This window comes from Elephas maximus, chromosome 9 (genome assembly GCF_024166365.1).
Source record: "Elephas maximus indicus isolate mEleMax1 chromosome 9, mEleMax1 primary haplotype, whole genome shotgun sequence".
Taxonomy (NCBI): Eukaryota; Metazoa; Chordata; class Mammalia; order Proboscidea; family Elephantidae; genus Elephas; species Elephas maximus.
This window is the reverse complement of record NC_064827.1, coordinates 71,546,131-71,561,579: the sequence shown is the minus strand read 5'-3', so window position 1 is coordinate 71,561,579 and position 15,449 is coordinate 71,546,131. Positions and strand designations below refer to the sequence as shown.

At 42.4% G+C, this 15,449-nt stretch overlaps 1 protein-coding gene across 4 annotated transcripts in view; it reads left to right on the top strand.

The window, feature by feature from the left end:
• GGTA1 (glycoprotein alpha-galactosyltransferase 1 (inactive)) overlaps window positions 1-15,449 on the top strand; it is a 234,474-nt gene that overhangs the window by 158,614 nt on the left and 60,411 nt on the right. Inside the window, exon 1 of one of the 4 annotated variants that reach the window (XM_049897249.1) lies at window positions 4,040-5,540. The exons of the other annotated variants lie outside the window; for them this stretch is intronic. The gene's annotated coding sequence lies outside the window, so the exon portion shown is untranslated. Of the gene's footprint in view, window positions 1-4,039; window positions 5,541-15,449 lie in introns of those variants that run through there. 4 annotated transcript variants of the gene reach the window in all.

The window sequence follows — 15,449 nt, the reverse complement described above, 5'->3', positions numbered from 1 at the left end:
AGGAAATGAAGGTTCAGAGAGGTCAAGTAGCTTTCTCATGTACGCTCAGCTATTAAATGGCAGCTAGCATTTGCCTGACTCTAAAGACTGTTCTTTTTCCATTACATCGCTCTTGTGATGGCTAGAAAATGGCCACTGGACAGATGTCATCAAGTCGGGAGGGGGCAAGGTGGAAAAGAGGACAGCATTATGTGGAAACCATGACATTGAAAATTCAAGACAAGATACCTGCTCAGACGAAGTCACCTAAAGAAATCGATAAGGAGAACATTCATGTGTTGGACTCAGAAAGGAAAATGAATCCAGTGGAAGAGGATAGAAATGTGTACACTGAGAAGCACTCAGGCAATCTGTTTACATGAAAGGAAGTCCTGGCAGCTGTCATTGCTGGCAGAGTTACTGGCTTTCTCTTTGCAATGTTCCTTACCCTGTTCTCGGTGTATGGCATCAGGAAGAAGGTGAAGGAAGCTATGACCTCAGGGAATGCAGACCATCCGGTGCTGCTTAACTGAAGGCACCTACTAAGGAATTTTATACATAAAACTCACACTTAGTGCCTGTATTTATGAGCTCACTTAACTTTTAAAAATAAAACTTTTGCATAGAGTAATGGAAAAAAAAAAAACCAGTTGGAGGACAGCGCCCTCCAGGATATATATTCCAGACAATATGGGTATGTTCATTGTGTACATTTATTTTGAAATGATGTTTTCTGCACTGTACCTTCTTTATTTTAGTGTTTATCTTATATACAGTTTAATACTTTTACATTTTATCTTTCTAATTTTAAATCAAAGTATAATTTATACACAATAACATGCACAAATCTTCAATGTTCAGTTCTACAAGTTTTGACAGTTGTTTACCTCCATGTAACCATCATCCAAAATGAGCTATAAAATATTTCCTTCACCCTAGAAAGTTCCCGTTTCCAATTAATTTTTCTTCTGCCCTTCCTGGCCACCATTTTCTTATCTTTTTTTTGTTTTACACATGGAGACATTTATCTTAAGATAGTAAACTTTAAGTGCCCTCAAGCCATTTGGAAGTGCCCTTTTATATGGAAAACAAAAGTGGCTCGCTGTAAACAGATGATTCCGAACTATTTGAAGTACACAAATGGGCCTTCTAAAGATTTTATCCGATTCCACTCTATGGCATCTTAATTTGGTGATTTTGACAAGTGTGAGGACAAGGGGAGCAACTTGTGTAAAAGACAGGAAAGGAATAAGACTGCGTATATATTTGTGAAGAGATAGGCAGATATAGAAATGGTGAGAGAATGAGCTTGTATCTGGGTGTGGTGGTGAGAAAATGTATATGGTAGAAAAAGATATGAGAAGAGCTGGGTCAGCAAGAAATAGAAACATGGGCGCCAGAAGAATGTGTATACTAAGGGGAGAAATGTTTGTGTGAGAAAGCGTGTGTGTGTGTGTGTGTCTGTGTCTGTGTGTGTCTCTGTGAGAGAGAGAAACGTTTGGTGTCTGTGGAAAGAAATGCATGTATGAGACACATGCATGTATGTGAAAAAGAGTGCCGTATGTGCTTGAAGCATGTATGCTGTATGCATTTAGAGAAGTAGATAAGAGTGTGAGATATAAATATGTGTGGTTCATGTGTACACATGAAAGGGGGAAATGTGTGTGAGGAGATTATGTGTGTGTGTGTGTGTGTGTGTGTGTGAAGGACAGAATGTGTGTGTAGGCTTGTAGAGGTGTGAGAAGAAACGTGTGTATGTGATTCTTTAGGATAACGCCATGCAAAGAAACAAATATGCCCAGAAGACATGTCCAATTGCCTTGCTGACCCCATGGCCCCTTGGAGAATGCCTCTGCTTTTACTGAATGAGCTTAGAGACCGACAGCTCGTTTTTTAAGTTCCACGTTGGCCACCAATGTTTTTTAGTTTGGGCCTATACTTGTCAACAACATTTTAAACAAGTTTCATTCTGCTCATTTAAAGAACATTTCTTGAAATTACTTTTTCAAGTTCAATAAAGACATGAAATAAGTGACTCAGGCTCAGTTCCAGGAAAAATGAATCTAATCGTTTGTATTTGTGTGTTGGTATTTAAACAGATTAACTAGGAGCTGGGAGGTAATTTAGTAAGCAAGAAAATCACATGTGACTTTTTCATTGAATCGCGTTTCTTTTCTATTTCTTAATTGGTAGGAGTCCATACATTTCTAAAATTCATTATAGATCTTCAAAAACAGGCTTAAATACTTTCCGCATAAGTCATTGTGTTAACTAGCTAAGATATGGGACATCTTCCTAAGAATTTTTTTTTAAGTCTCCTACTATTATTATGGAGGTGTCAATTTCTGTTTTCAGTGCTGCTGGAGCCCTGTCATTGGGTGCGTCGATGTTTATTATGGTTAAGTCTTCATGATGGATTGTCCCTTTAATCATTATATAGTGCCCTTCTTTGTCTTTTATGGTGGATTTTGTTTTAAAGTCTATTTTATCTGAGATTGGTATTGCTACTCTTGCTCTTTTTGGTAGTTATTTGCTTGATATATATTTTTCCATCCTTTGATTTTTAATAAATTTACGTCTTTGTTTTTAAGGTATGTCTCCTGTAGACAGCATATTGACGGATCCTGTTTTTTATCCGTTCTGTAGCTCTGTGTCTCTTTATGGGTGCATTTAGGCCATTTACATTCAGTGTAGTTTTTGATAGGCGTGAATTTATTGCTGTCATGTTGTAGTGCTTTTTTTTTTTGTGGTGCTATACCATTTTCTTTGTTCCTCTTTCCTGTGCTGAGTTCCTTTTGTTTGTGGATTTCTTTTGTTTTTGTAGATTTTCTTTTTTTTGAGACTTTATATCTTTCTTCTTTATTTCGATGAGTAGGTTTGTTACTTTCTTTGAGGTTACCTTGAAATGTACCCTTTTCCTCCTAGGTTTGAACTAGTCTTTTATTACTTGGTATTGCCTTGCCTTCCTCTCTATTAGAAAGTTCCATACCTATACTGTTTATTCCCTCTTTTATTGTTCTGATGTTGTTGTTTACATATTAACCTCTCTGGTTCCCTATTGCAATTGTTTTGGTTTTGGATAGTCCTTGAGAGTTCATTTCCTGGGTTGGTATCTGGCTGGTACAATCTTGTGTCCTAGATTCAGGCTGTGGTGTGATGTTGTTTGTTCCCAGACCGAAGGACTCTCTTTAATAATTCTTGTAAGTTTGGTTTGGTTTTTACATATTCCCTTAATTTCTGTTTATCTGGAAATGTTCTAATTTCATCATCATATTTGAACGAAAGTTTTGCAGGAAATATTATTCTTGGTTGGCAATTTTTTTCTTTCAAGGTTTTATATATGTCATCCCACTGCCTTCTTGCCTGTGTGGTTTCTGCCGAATAATCAGAGTTTAGTCTTATTGTTTCTCCTCTGTATGTGACTTTTTGTTTTTCTTGAGGTGCTCATAGGATTTTTGTCTTTGGTTTTATCGAGTGTGGTTATGATATGCCTTGATGTTTTTCTTTTGGAGTCTATCCTATACGGGGTTCGTTGGGCTTCTTAGATGGTCAGCTTTTCATCATTCATGATATTAGGGAAGTTTTCTGTTAGCAATTCTTCAATGATCCCCTCTGTGTTTTCCATTTTCTCTCCCTGTTCTGAAACTCTGATCACTCGCAAATTTTGCTTTTTATTGTATCCCACGTAATTCTCAGGGTTTCTTCATTTTTCTCTGTTCTTTGTTCTGATTTTTCCTCAGAGTTGTATCCAAGTGTTTGTCTTTAATTTCACTGATTCTGACTCCCATTGTTTCAAACCTACCCTCAGCCCTTCTATGACACTGTCCATTTCTGAAATCTTGTTGTTTATCTTTTGAATTTCTAATTGTCATTTTTGTAAGATTTCTAGTTGTGAATTTATTTTGGCATTTTGTTCCTGTATTACTTTCCTGAATTTTCCATTTTTTTGTCTGTATTTTCAATGAATTTGTCTGCCTTTTCTATAAATTTGTCTATTTTTTCCTCATTTTTCTCTGCTTTTTGCTTCAGCTCTTGGATTGCTCTGAATATTAGAGATTTGAATTCCTTGTCAGGTAGTTCTAGTGCCTTTTCTTCTACTGGAAAGTCATCTGGTGTTTTGTTTTGAACACCTGCTGGAATGATCCTGTCCTTTTTTTTTTTTTTTTAATGTTTTGACATTTTCTGCTGTCTTCGGGACATTCAGTAGTTATTTTCTTCATTTCTTGATTGTAGATTTGTTTGTTTTGTCCTGCTTTTTTGTTTTATTTGGTTACGTCTAAGCAGGTGGGCTGTGCATTCTTTGTTTGCTCATCTGTAGTCACAATACTTTGCACCTCTTTGTCCAATGAGCAGGGCCAATCATTCAGCTATGGTGCAGCAGGGCAGGTCCAGCTGAAGAGGAGGGGCTGGGATGGGTTGTATGTGGAATGTACTAGGGCCGACAGGATTGGCCAGGAATCAGTGCTGGGCAGATTCCAGTAGGCCGTGCCTGTGCTGTTCAGGGGTGTGATGTTCAGTGCGTGGTGAAGGTAGGCAGGAAAGAGGGGAGGTTGTGATATATGGAGCTAATAGGGTATGGGAAAGAGGAGAAAGAAACAGGAGCCAAAAACAAACAAGCAAAAAAAGAAGGAAAAAAAAAAAAAAGAGTGTTAAGGGAGCCTGCAGTCAGAGTGGGGAGATGAGAAACAGAAATGGAGAAAGGGAAAAAAAAGAAAAAGGGAAAAAGAGAAAAAAATAACTAGATAAAAATTTGGCAAAGAAAAGTCCCCAGGATTCCCAGAATTCCACCAGTGGGGCTGCCAAGACTGGGGAAGTGGCTAGAGGGGCTATGGACGTTGCACAGCACCAGGTATTCGGGAGACAGGAAAAGAAGATAAGTGTAGAGAGACAAGAACTGAGAAATGAAGAAAGACAGAAAGGGAAAAAGAGAGAAAAGAAGAAAAAAAGAAAAGACCCCAGGAATCCCACCTACGTGGCTGCACAGACTGGGGGAGTGACTCCTAAGCTGTGCAGTGCAGCCTGGCTAGAAGGGGCTCCCAAGCTGGGAAAATAAAAAGAAACAAAACAAAGAAAAACAAGGGGGAAAAAAAAGTCCCAGGGATCCCAGCAGCGTGGTGTCATGGGGCAGGAGCGTGGTTCCCCAGCCCAGCATAGCTTCACAGCCTTTCAAGAAGAACCAAAGATGGCAAACAGAGCCAGGTGTACCAAAGAAAGGAGGGGGAGGTAGTAGGAGGCACAGAAGAAACCAAAAGAGAAGGAAAGAACCCACACCAGCTCAGGGCCCAGCCAATGTGGGCAGGGCAAATCCAAGCAGCCTGAGGCCAAAGCAGTTGCCTCCAGGCCAAGACACTGCGGCTGGAGGGAAGCAGAGGGTGTAGCTTAGGAAAGCGTATATATATCGCTCATTACTGGGTGTTCTGGCTCCTGCTGGAAACTTCCTGAAGCTGCTTTCCTGTACTCTCTGTCTGCAGATCTGCAATGTGGGTGGGGCAAATATAAGCGGCACTGACCCTGCACTTCCCAGCCAGCTGAGCCACTGCAGCCAGCCAGGAAGCTTGGAGGTAGAGCAGGGGGGAGAGAATGGGGGGTGGGAAAGTGTGTATCACTGGTTACCGGGTGCTCTTGTCTCCTGCTGGGAATTCCATGAAGCTGCTTTCCCTTGCTCCCTGTTTGCCGACCTGACAGAAATCCAAGATGGCGGATCCATGCTGCATTAGCTGATGGGGCCCTCTGAACATATCTCTTCTCCATCTCTGTCCTCTGTCAGTTTCTTACTCCATTCGGTGCTTGGCTGAGTTCTTTATCTCTTCATTTGACACTTCAGATTCCAGGAATGACGTTTGTCTCTGTTTTACGTAGTTTTTTGGGTCTTTGCTGTGGAGGGACGGCATGGTGCATCTGTCTGTGCTGCCATGTTTGCTGAAAGTTCCACCATTTTCTGATTTTGTCACCATTGATTAATTTTGACTGTTCTTGGACTTCACATAAATGAAATCATCCATATATACTCATTCATGTCTGGCTTATTTTATCCAAGGTAGTGTTTTTGAGATTCATCTGTGTTGTGTGTATCAAGAGTTTGTTCCTTTTTATTGCTGAGTAGTATTCCGTTGTATGGCTATACCACAATTTATTTATTGAAGGATATTTGAGTTATTTCTAGTTTTGGGCTATTATGTTTAAAACCTCTGTGAATATTCTTTTTTAACTCAAATCTTCTGTTTTATTATCAAGGGAGAAGAACCCATATTGTCTTTTTTTTGTTGTTAATGATTTATTGTGTTTTTGGTAAAAATTTGCACAGCAAATTAGGTACCCCTTTAACAATTTTTTTTACAAAGTGTTCCGTGTTTCAGAATTTTCATTATTTCTGTTCTGTTTTCATTGATCTACCTTCCCTTTCCCACCTTGCCTTCTCATCTTTGCTGTTACATAAATGTTGACCTTTTGGTCTCACACAGTTGATTGTTTAAGGGAGCACATCACTCGTGGGTGATACTGTTTATTTTATAAGCCAATCTATTACTTGCCAGAAAGGTGACCTGCAAAAATAGCTTCTACTCCATGTTCAAAAGTTATCTTAGGGCGATAGTCTTGGGGCTTCCTCTAGTCTTTATTGGTCCAGTAGGCCTGGCCTTTTTTAGGAATTTGAGTTTTGTTCTACATTTTCTTCCACTCTTCCAGGACGTTCTATTGTGTCCTTTGTCAGAACAGTCAGTAGTGGTAGCCAGACACCATCTGTCTTCTGGTCTCAGATCAGAAGAGGTTGTGGTTTGTGTGGGCTATTAATCCTGTGGACTAGTTTCTTCTTTGACCCTGTGATATCCTTCATTCTCTTTTTCTCCATACAAGTAGAGAACAATAGTTGCATCTTAGATAGCCACTCACAAGCTTTTAAGACCCCAGACACTACTCAATAAACTAGGACGTAGAACATTATCTTTTTGAACTGTATTATGCCAATTGACTGATTTGTGCCTGAGACCAACGTCCCAAGCCTTTTAACCCAGTAAACCAAACCTATGAGTTGTTTTGATATGTCTAGAGAGCCTCTGTAACTGTGCCCCTTATGTGGTTTGTTATATGTGTGGATATATATGCAGCACATACAAACGTGTGTATACATATGCCTATGGATACACCTATACATACATGTGCATTTGCTCGCATATGCCTTTCTATACATACATATGCATCCATATCTACATATGTAACCACACATGTTTTTGGTTGTTTTTATTGTTGCTGCAAAATTGTATATTGTATAGCATTTACCAAAATTGTCCCTTTTTCTCGTGTACTTCTTAGTGTATTTACCTTGTCCAGGTTGTGCTGACTTCACCCATATTTGGTCTTGCCTTTCCTTTCACCCCTCCCTCTCCTTCCCATCTCCAATAACCATCAAAGAATGTTGCTTTCTGTGTATATATCTATTTTTGACTTTTTATAATAGTGGGACCATTTAATTTTTGTCTTTTTGTGATTGACTTATTTCACTCGGGACAGTGTCCTCCAGATTCATCCATGTTATGTTTTTTGGAACCCCTCATTATTCTTTATAGTTGCGTAATATTCCATTGTATGTATGTACCACAATTTGTTTATCCATTCATCTGTTGGTGGGCACTTCGATTGTTCCCGTTCTGTTGCTTTTGTGAATAATACGGCAACGAACATAGGTGCATACGTCTATTCATGTCACTGCCCTTTTATCTCTAGGGTATTTACTTAGGAGTGGAATTGCTGAATCATAAGGTATTTCTATTTCTAACTTTTTGTGGAAGTGTCATACTATTTTCCATAGTGGTTGTACCATTTTACAACCTGGTCCTGACTCCAAACACAGAGCAGCTTAGATACTCTGGGAAGGGGACGTGAAGGTGGTTCAAAAGGTGAGAGATGCTGGAGGCAGTTGTGCTGACCTTCACTGGGGTGCAGATTCAGGCCCAGTGCAGTTGAGGTCTACTGCCTGATGCTGCTCAGACCAAAATCAGCCAGAGACAGTGGAAAGCAACAGCTGGAAGAGGCTGGGGACAGAGAGAGCAGATCTTATGATCAGTACTGAATAGGAATTTTAAATCCCATCTCAATCTGTGTGTTAGAACTTCAGGGTCCTAGCTGTAAATACCCTGGACTTTGCTCTCCTTAGGGTTGGGACACTGAACAGAGCCCTGGGCTGAAAGTGAAGTAATGGGCTCACCTGGCTCTGGTACTGCCTGCCTCAGTTTCCCTGACAGCAAAATGGCACAAGGCTGTGATCTGGCAAATTTCTCTCTGAACTCTAAGCAACAACTGCCACTAAGCAAAAAAAAGCAGAAAAAAGTCCAAATGCACAGGTTACAGACACTCAAAACCAAAAACCTACAAGCGAGAAGCAGCTGATCCAAGGGTGAATTAATTTTGCTGTTGCCACCAGAGGGCTCACACTTTTTTTTTTTTTGCCCAATTTGGGTAGTAGATCCGCATTTCTAGAAAATGCATCTGTTCCAGAAACTCCTGCTTTGAATCAGACATTTTTTTCAACATTCAGTGAGCCACTGTAAATGTATTCATTCATTAACTTATCCAAAATTTATTGAGCACCTACTGTTTGCTGTTCTAGATACCTGAGATGTAGTAGTGAGCAAGACAGACACAGTCCCTACCCATGTGGCTGCTACAGTTTAGCTTGGAAGACAATTGTTATACAACTAATTGCACAATAAGACCCACAAGTGAGAAGTGCTGGATGTTTGTAATAGGGGCCTCACCATGTCTGCAAAGGTGGCCAGGAAAGGCTTCCCTTAGGAAAGTGACCTTTAAACTAAGTCCTGCAGGAGTTAGAGACTGAAAAGGGAAGAGCGTTCTAGGCAGAGGGAATAGGCAATAAGACCCAATCATCCTGATAGCCCTGCCCCTGCTGTGCCAGAATACAAACTGATGTGGGGACTGGAGGGGTACAGAGGAGTAGAGAGGAGGGAGCAAGCCTCTGACCCAGGATCTCATTGTGCAATTAGTTGTAATCGTTACTTCATTTCAATATTTTCTCCATTTATCATGATGTTGCTTATTGGTCCAGTTGTGAGGATTTTTTGTTTTCTTTATGTTGAGGTGCAATACATACTGAAGGCTATAGTCTTTGATCTTCATGGAGAGAATATTGAAGTTGGCAAGGATTTCATTTTACTTGGATCCACAATCAACGCCCATGGAAGCAGCAGTCAAGAAATCAAACAACATATAGCATTGGGCAAATCTGCTGCAAGAGACCTCTTTAAAGTGTTAAAAAACAAAGATGTCACTTTGAGGACTAAGGTACACCTGACCCAAGCCATGGTGTTTTCAATTGCCTTATATGCATGTAAAAGCTGCACAAGGAATAAGGAAGAAGAATTGATGCCTTTGAATTATTGTGTTGGCGAAGAATATTGAATATACCATGGACTACCAAAAAAACGAACAAATCTGTCTTGGAAGAAGTACAGCCAGAATGCTTCTTAGAATCAAGGATGGTGAGACTTTGTCTTAAGTACTTTGGTCATGTTATCAGGAGGGACCAGTTCCTGGAGAAGAACATCATGCTTGGTAAAGTAGAGAATCGGCAAAATAGAGGAAGACCCTCAATGAGATGGATTGCCATAGCGGCTGCAACAATGGGCTCAAACGTAGCGATGATCGTGAGGATGGCACAGGACCGGGCAGTGTTTCGTTTTGTTGTACACAGAGTCACTATGAGTCAGAACTAACTCCATGGCACCTAACAAGAACAAGTAACTTCACTGAGCCATTATCAGAATGGTTATGTTCTCCAATGAAGGAGACTGAACATATGAAAATCTGAAAGGATACAGAAGTGACCATATGCATTTACACGAAGAGATCCTCTGCAGAGTTCCTGTAAATTTTTACCCCCCCAGGACATTTACAGTGGGATTTGATTTACAGGAAATGAATGAATGAATAAATCATCATCTTACAAGCTCTTGGTAAATATTGTTGAAGCTAGCAGTTCTTTTGCAGGAACAGACAGATCCACTTAAGAGATCCTGGACTTACTTCCTCACTGTGAAAGCCTTAAAAAAGAGCAAAGTTCACACCCACTTGACTGCAGGAGCTGCCCCACCACCCGCATCCCCAGAGTTGTGCTGCACCACCACACCCTCCCACGGAAGCACTCAGACTTTGAAAGCCACAGAAGGCCTAGGTTAGAGCTGAAGGCAGCCGTGCAGTGCTAAATGTTTAATAATTGACTTCTTGAAAAACAAAAGTCTTAATATGTAGCATGTACTGATTTCCATGGTGTAAATTTTCCCACATTTACCAATTTCAAGTTACCAACTTGAGAAGTTAGGAAGAGAGTGCAACGGCACTCCATTATATAGAAATTTCCACCAGGTCTAGATAAATAGTAAATAACCTCAAGAGCATACAGTGGAATAAAATAATCAGGGAGTGATAAGTTTTGATTTTTATCTTCATTCTCCATATGATTCATTTAGTTGTAAGTTTATATGACTTAGTTTTTAATAATGGCTATGTTTAACATCTGGCTTAACAAATTCCTGAAAATTTGCCAATTGGCTCTTGCAGGCCAGTATGAGCCAACTCCAGCATGCTACTTGGCTGGGGATAGCCTTGAGGACCCCAGAGGCAGGCCAGTGCAGAGGCCACCCCTGAGCAGCACCTCTTCCCCTGCCCCCTAGTCATTCTCTAACATGTCAATGTCTTTTATTTGCTTTATAATCCTTTTCACCACCTGAAATTATTTCCTTTACTTATATGTTTACCAACTTGAGTGTGACCTCCATGAGAACAGAGTCCTTCTTTGGTTCACCAGAGAATACCCAATGCTTCAAATAGGGCTGGCCTACACCTAGTGGACCCTTAATAAACATTGATTGAATGAATGGAAGTAGGGCAAGAAGCCTTTGAGGGTTTAAGTCTTATCTCTCCCATCAAGATGCATCTTTCCTTGAGTTTCTGTTTCTTCATCTGTGAATGAAAAGGGTTTGACCAGAGGCCCCTGAGGCTTCCTTCAGCTATAATTAAAGTCTTTATACCTGTTTAAGGAGCCCTGGTGGCACAGTAGTTAAGCTAACTGAAAAGTTGGTGGTTCAAACTCACCAGCTGTGGCAGTCTGCTTCCTTAAAGATTTACAGCCTTGGAAGCCCTATGAGGGCAGTTCTACTCTGTCCTATAGGGTCACTATGAGTCTGAACTGATGGCAATGATTTTTTTTTTTTTTTTTTTAATACCTGTTAAAGGCATTTCTTCCACATCACCCAGCTCAAGCAGAGATTCTCGACTGGGCATCTTCCGGGGAGATCACTAGCACTGGTTCTTTGGACTATCTATTTTATTCTTTTCCTCTGTGGACAGCTTTTTTAATACTGAGTTCAAAATGGCTTCTCTTAAGCATCCATGACTGGTTCCAGCCCTGATCTCTGGGCTGTGCTGAGAGAAGGCCAGTCTCTGAAAACATAAGAAAGCCTGTCTTTTCAGTGGCAGCAGATGTTGTAAGGCCCATTGCTGCTTGCTGAAATGCTGTTGAGTCAAGCAGAGAAGTCTGCCTGGGTGAGTTTTTCCCGTAAGATAGGAATCCACAAGTCCATCTTGAACATGGAGCCAAATGAGGCAGCCCCAAGGCACAGAACAATGATCCCGCCTCTTGTTTGCATCACGCTTTACATGTTAGACAGTGTGGCAAAAGACCAGTCCTTCTTTCCTTCTTTTTTAAATTTCTAATTCTCCATGGATTATATACTTAATAAAAATGAATTACTCTCAATTTCTGTGCCTCCTCATGGAGGAACAAATGGTACCCACCTGTGGGCCACGCTTTGAGAATCTGTCCAGGGAGACATTTTCACTGCCTTCAGCTGACTGACTCCTCTGATTCTCACAGCAGCTCCTTGAAGCCGTTATATGAGCATCCTCAGACTTGAAGGTGAGAAAACCTGGCCCAGAGAGGTGAGGTGACTTGCTCAAATCTGTCCATTTAGAAGGGGGAGGGTGTGAACTTGCCCCTCAATCCTGAGAGGGAGCGAGGGTTCCCCGCACTTCATGTGAGCAGCAGAGGGAGTTGGGGCTGCCCACACCCCCAGAAGTAAGAGACAAATAGTTCTCTCAGACCAAGTCACCATTCTCCATTCTTGAGTCACTCATTCTCCATTCTACTTGGAGCTGAGATGACCGAATTCAGCTCCTCTTTTACCCTTGAGATTCAGAGACAAACCCAAGACCAGAATCTTCTCATACGACATCCTCGTTGCTCCCTCTCCAAAAGGTCATGCTCTCCAGGGCAAACTGAGGGTGGGCCAATGCCCCTTCCTCTACTACTGAATCTGGGTACAGCTGGAGCCCTTCTCTGGTTCCCAAAACCCTGGGCAGCAGTCAAGCTCCAAATCCATCTACCTTGGGACAGCATCATAGAATTTCTGCCTTTCCCCCTATAGTTTCCTTTTCCTGCTGTGCTTGGCTCCAGCTGGTATTCACATTTGCTTTTTGTGAGTGATGGGCCTTGAACATGGTCTCCAGGCAGTGCAGTGACCTATACAACCCAGGCCTTCTTGGCTCTACTGGCCCCTTTTACAGATGGGCAAACTAGGAAAGGGAAGTGATCCAGAATCTGGAGTAGTAATAAAACAAGAATAGCTCACCCTTACTGGGCATTTGCTTACTCCATACAGTATTCTAGGTGCTTTACAGAAGCCCTGCCGTCTAATCATTCAGAAACCCCAGGTGGTAGGTACTGGTACAGTCCCAGTTCCAGGAAACTGAGGTGTATAGAAAGGTTAAGAAATTTCCCAGGGACACTTTATAAGGGAGAGAGCTGGGGCTCAGACGTGGGCACTGTGACTTTATTACACAGGCCTTTCACCACTGTACCAGGCCGCCTTGGGAAAGAACATTAGGGTGAAACTGAGGGCCCCAAGTGTAGACCCTCACTCAGAAGGGTAAACCCAGGCCCAGAGCGGGTGAGAGCCTCCCCGAGGTCACACTGTCCGTGGACTGGGACCCAGGAGTCCTAACACCCATCTAGTGCTCTCTCCACTCTGCTAGCTGCTCTGTTGTGAGACTCTAGCATCTTTGAACAACCATCAGAGTAACGGCCACCCACCTAACATCACTGAGACTACTAATTCCACGCTGTGGGGCCTCTGGGGAAGAGACCAGGGTGGAGGTAGCACGGGCAGCCCAACCACAGATGAACAATGTATTCCTCCCACATTGTTTGAGAAAGGTCTTGGGGCGTGGAGTCCTGGCTTTAGCTGGAAAGTTCAGAAACTCTTTGTTCCCCCACAAGCCCGCCCATGCTTCAGAGAAATAAGCTGCTCCTCCGCTCCTGAATGTCGTATTTCCTGTTTGTATGCCTGGACAGAAATAGAACTTTAGATGAAGGGCAACGGGAGGGAGGAGCCTTCCTTACTGGAATTATAATTGATGGAGGTGGAAAGGACCTAGAAGATCTTGCCTAGGTCCCACTGCCCTTTTTTTTGTGTGTGTGGATGGTGAAACTGAGGCCCAGAGAAGCTAGTTCACATAGTGTGCTGGAACTGGAATCACAAATGCTTTTTTGTTTATTGTTTTTGAGACTATAAAATCAGAATGTGTGAGGTGGCAGAAATCTAAAAGGTTGCCTAGTCTAACTCCCCACGTTGGATGAGAAGCTGAGGAACAGAGTGAAGTAGGGTGGAAAGGGAAGGTACTTTCTTAAGATCATAGAGCTGGCTGCAGGCAGAGTCCATTTTTTTTATTAATATATTAACAAACACCATGAATGGCATCTCTCTGCCAGATGCTGATTAATGAGGAGTTTACAGTCTAGTGGAGAGGCATATACCAATCAAATAATCACCCCTGTGTTTCCAAATAGCGGTCAGTGCTCAAAAGGAAAAGAACAGGGTGCTATGAAGGAGAATAGCAAGGGGAAGGCTTCCCTTAGGCGAAGGATAAGGAGCAGAGTAAAGGGAGGGGATTGGGAAGAGTGCTTCAGGCAGAGGGAACAGCATGTGCAAAAGCCTTGAGGCAGAAAGTGCAAACCCATCACTGCCCACTCATAGATGACAAGGCTGAGGCCCAGAGTTTAGAAACCCATCTAGTGTACTGCTCCAAAGAATCTTTCTTGTTTTCCTTTTTTTTGAAAGATGCAGAAGGTAAACAACTAACTAAATAAAGGAGTCTTCAGAAGAGCTTGAATTCCAGGAACTACCATCCCTCAACCTCTTCCCTCCCCCCACCAAGGAATTTTAGAAAACCCTAAAGTTGGCTGTTTCCTGTGACCTTGAACAAGCCAGTGAACCTCTTTGAGCCTCTGTTGCTTCATCTGTAAAATGGAGTGCATATCCTACTCTGCTGATCTCACAGAGACTTCCCACGAAAAGGCATTGTGTGTGGGAGCTGGAGCTGGCAGGGGAGACAACCGGCTGCTGGGCTGTACTCTACCCCTTCCTCTTTCCAGGTCCTGGGCCTGACAGGGCTTGTCCCCACCCTATTCTACTCCCTGTGTTAGTTTTCTAGGACTGCCGTAACAAATTGCCACAAACTAGGTGGCTTAAAACAAGAGAATTTTATTCTCTCACAGTTCTGGAGGCCAAAAAAAACAAAACAAAAAACCAAACCAGTTGCCATTGAGTTGATTCCGACTTAGCAACCCTATAGGGCAGGGTAGAACTGCCCCACAGGGTTTCCAAGGAGTGCCTGCTAGATTCGAACTGCTGGCCTTTTGGTTAGCAGCTGTGGCTCTTAACCACTACACCACCAGGGTTTCCTTCTGGAGGCCAGACGTCTGAAATCAAGGTGTCATCAGGGTAGGTTGCCACTGAAGGCTCTCAGGGAGGATCTGTTCCATGCCTCTCTTCTAGTTCTGGTGGCTACCGGAAATCCTTGGCCTTCCTTGGCTTGTAGACTTATCACTCCAATCTCTGCCTCAATCTTCGCATTACCTTCTCCTCTATGTTTCTCTGTGTCTCAGATCTCCCTCTGCCTTGTTCTTATAAGAACACCTGTCTTTGGATTTAGGGTCCACTCTAAATCCAAGATGATCTCATCTCGAGAGGCTTAATTACACCCACAAAGACCTTTTTTCTAAATAAGGTCATATTCACAGGTTCCGGGAGCTAGGACTTAGATATATCTTTTGGGGGGTCCACTACACCCCTTCTCCTCACCCTGTGGAGACATATTTCAAAGGAATGACTCTTGAACAATGACTTGTTCAGGAAATAAACGAGGGAAACTGAGCTCCTGCTATGCATCAGACACCGCTCTGGACACAGTACACATGTAACACCTCATGACAACTTGCGAGGTGGCTGTGCTCCCCATGGGTTAAGCAGGAACACGGAGGCTCCGAAGGACACTGCTTGAGGTCACATAGTCAATGTGGGTCGCTTTGAGGGTGGTCTCAGCCTCCTCAAACCCTTCCTAGAGGCTACTTTCCAGCCCCTTTGTCCTTGAGCTGGCCCTGAGCTGAGGAACCAGGAGCCAAG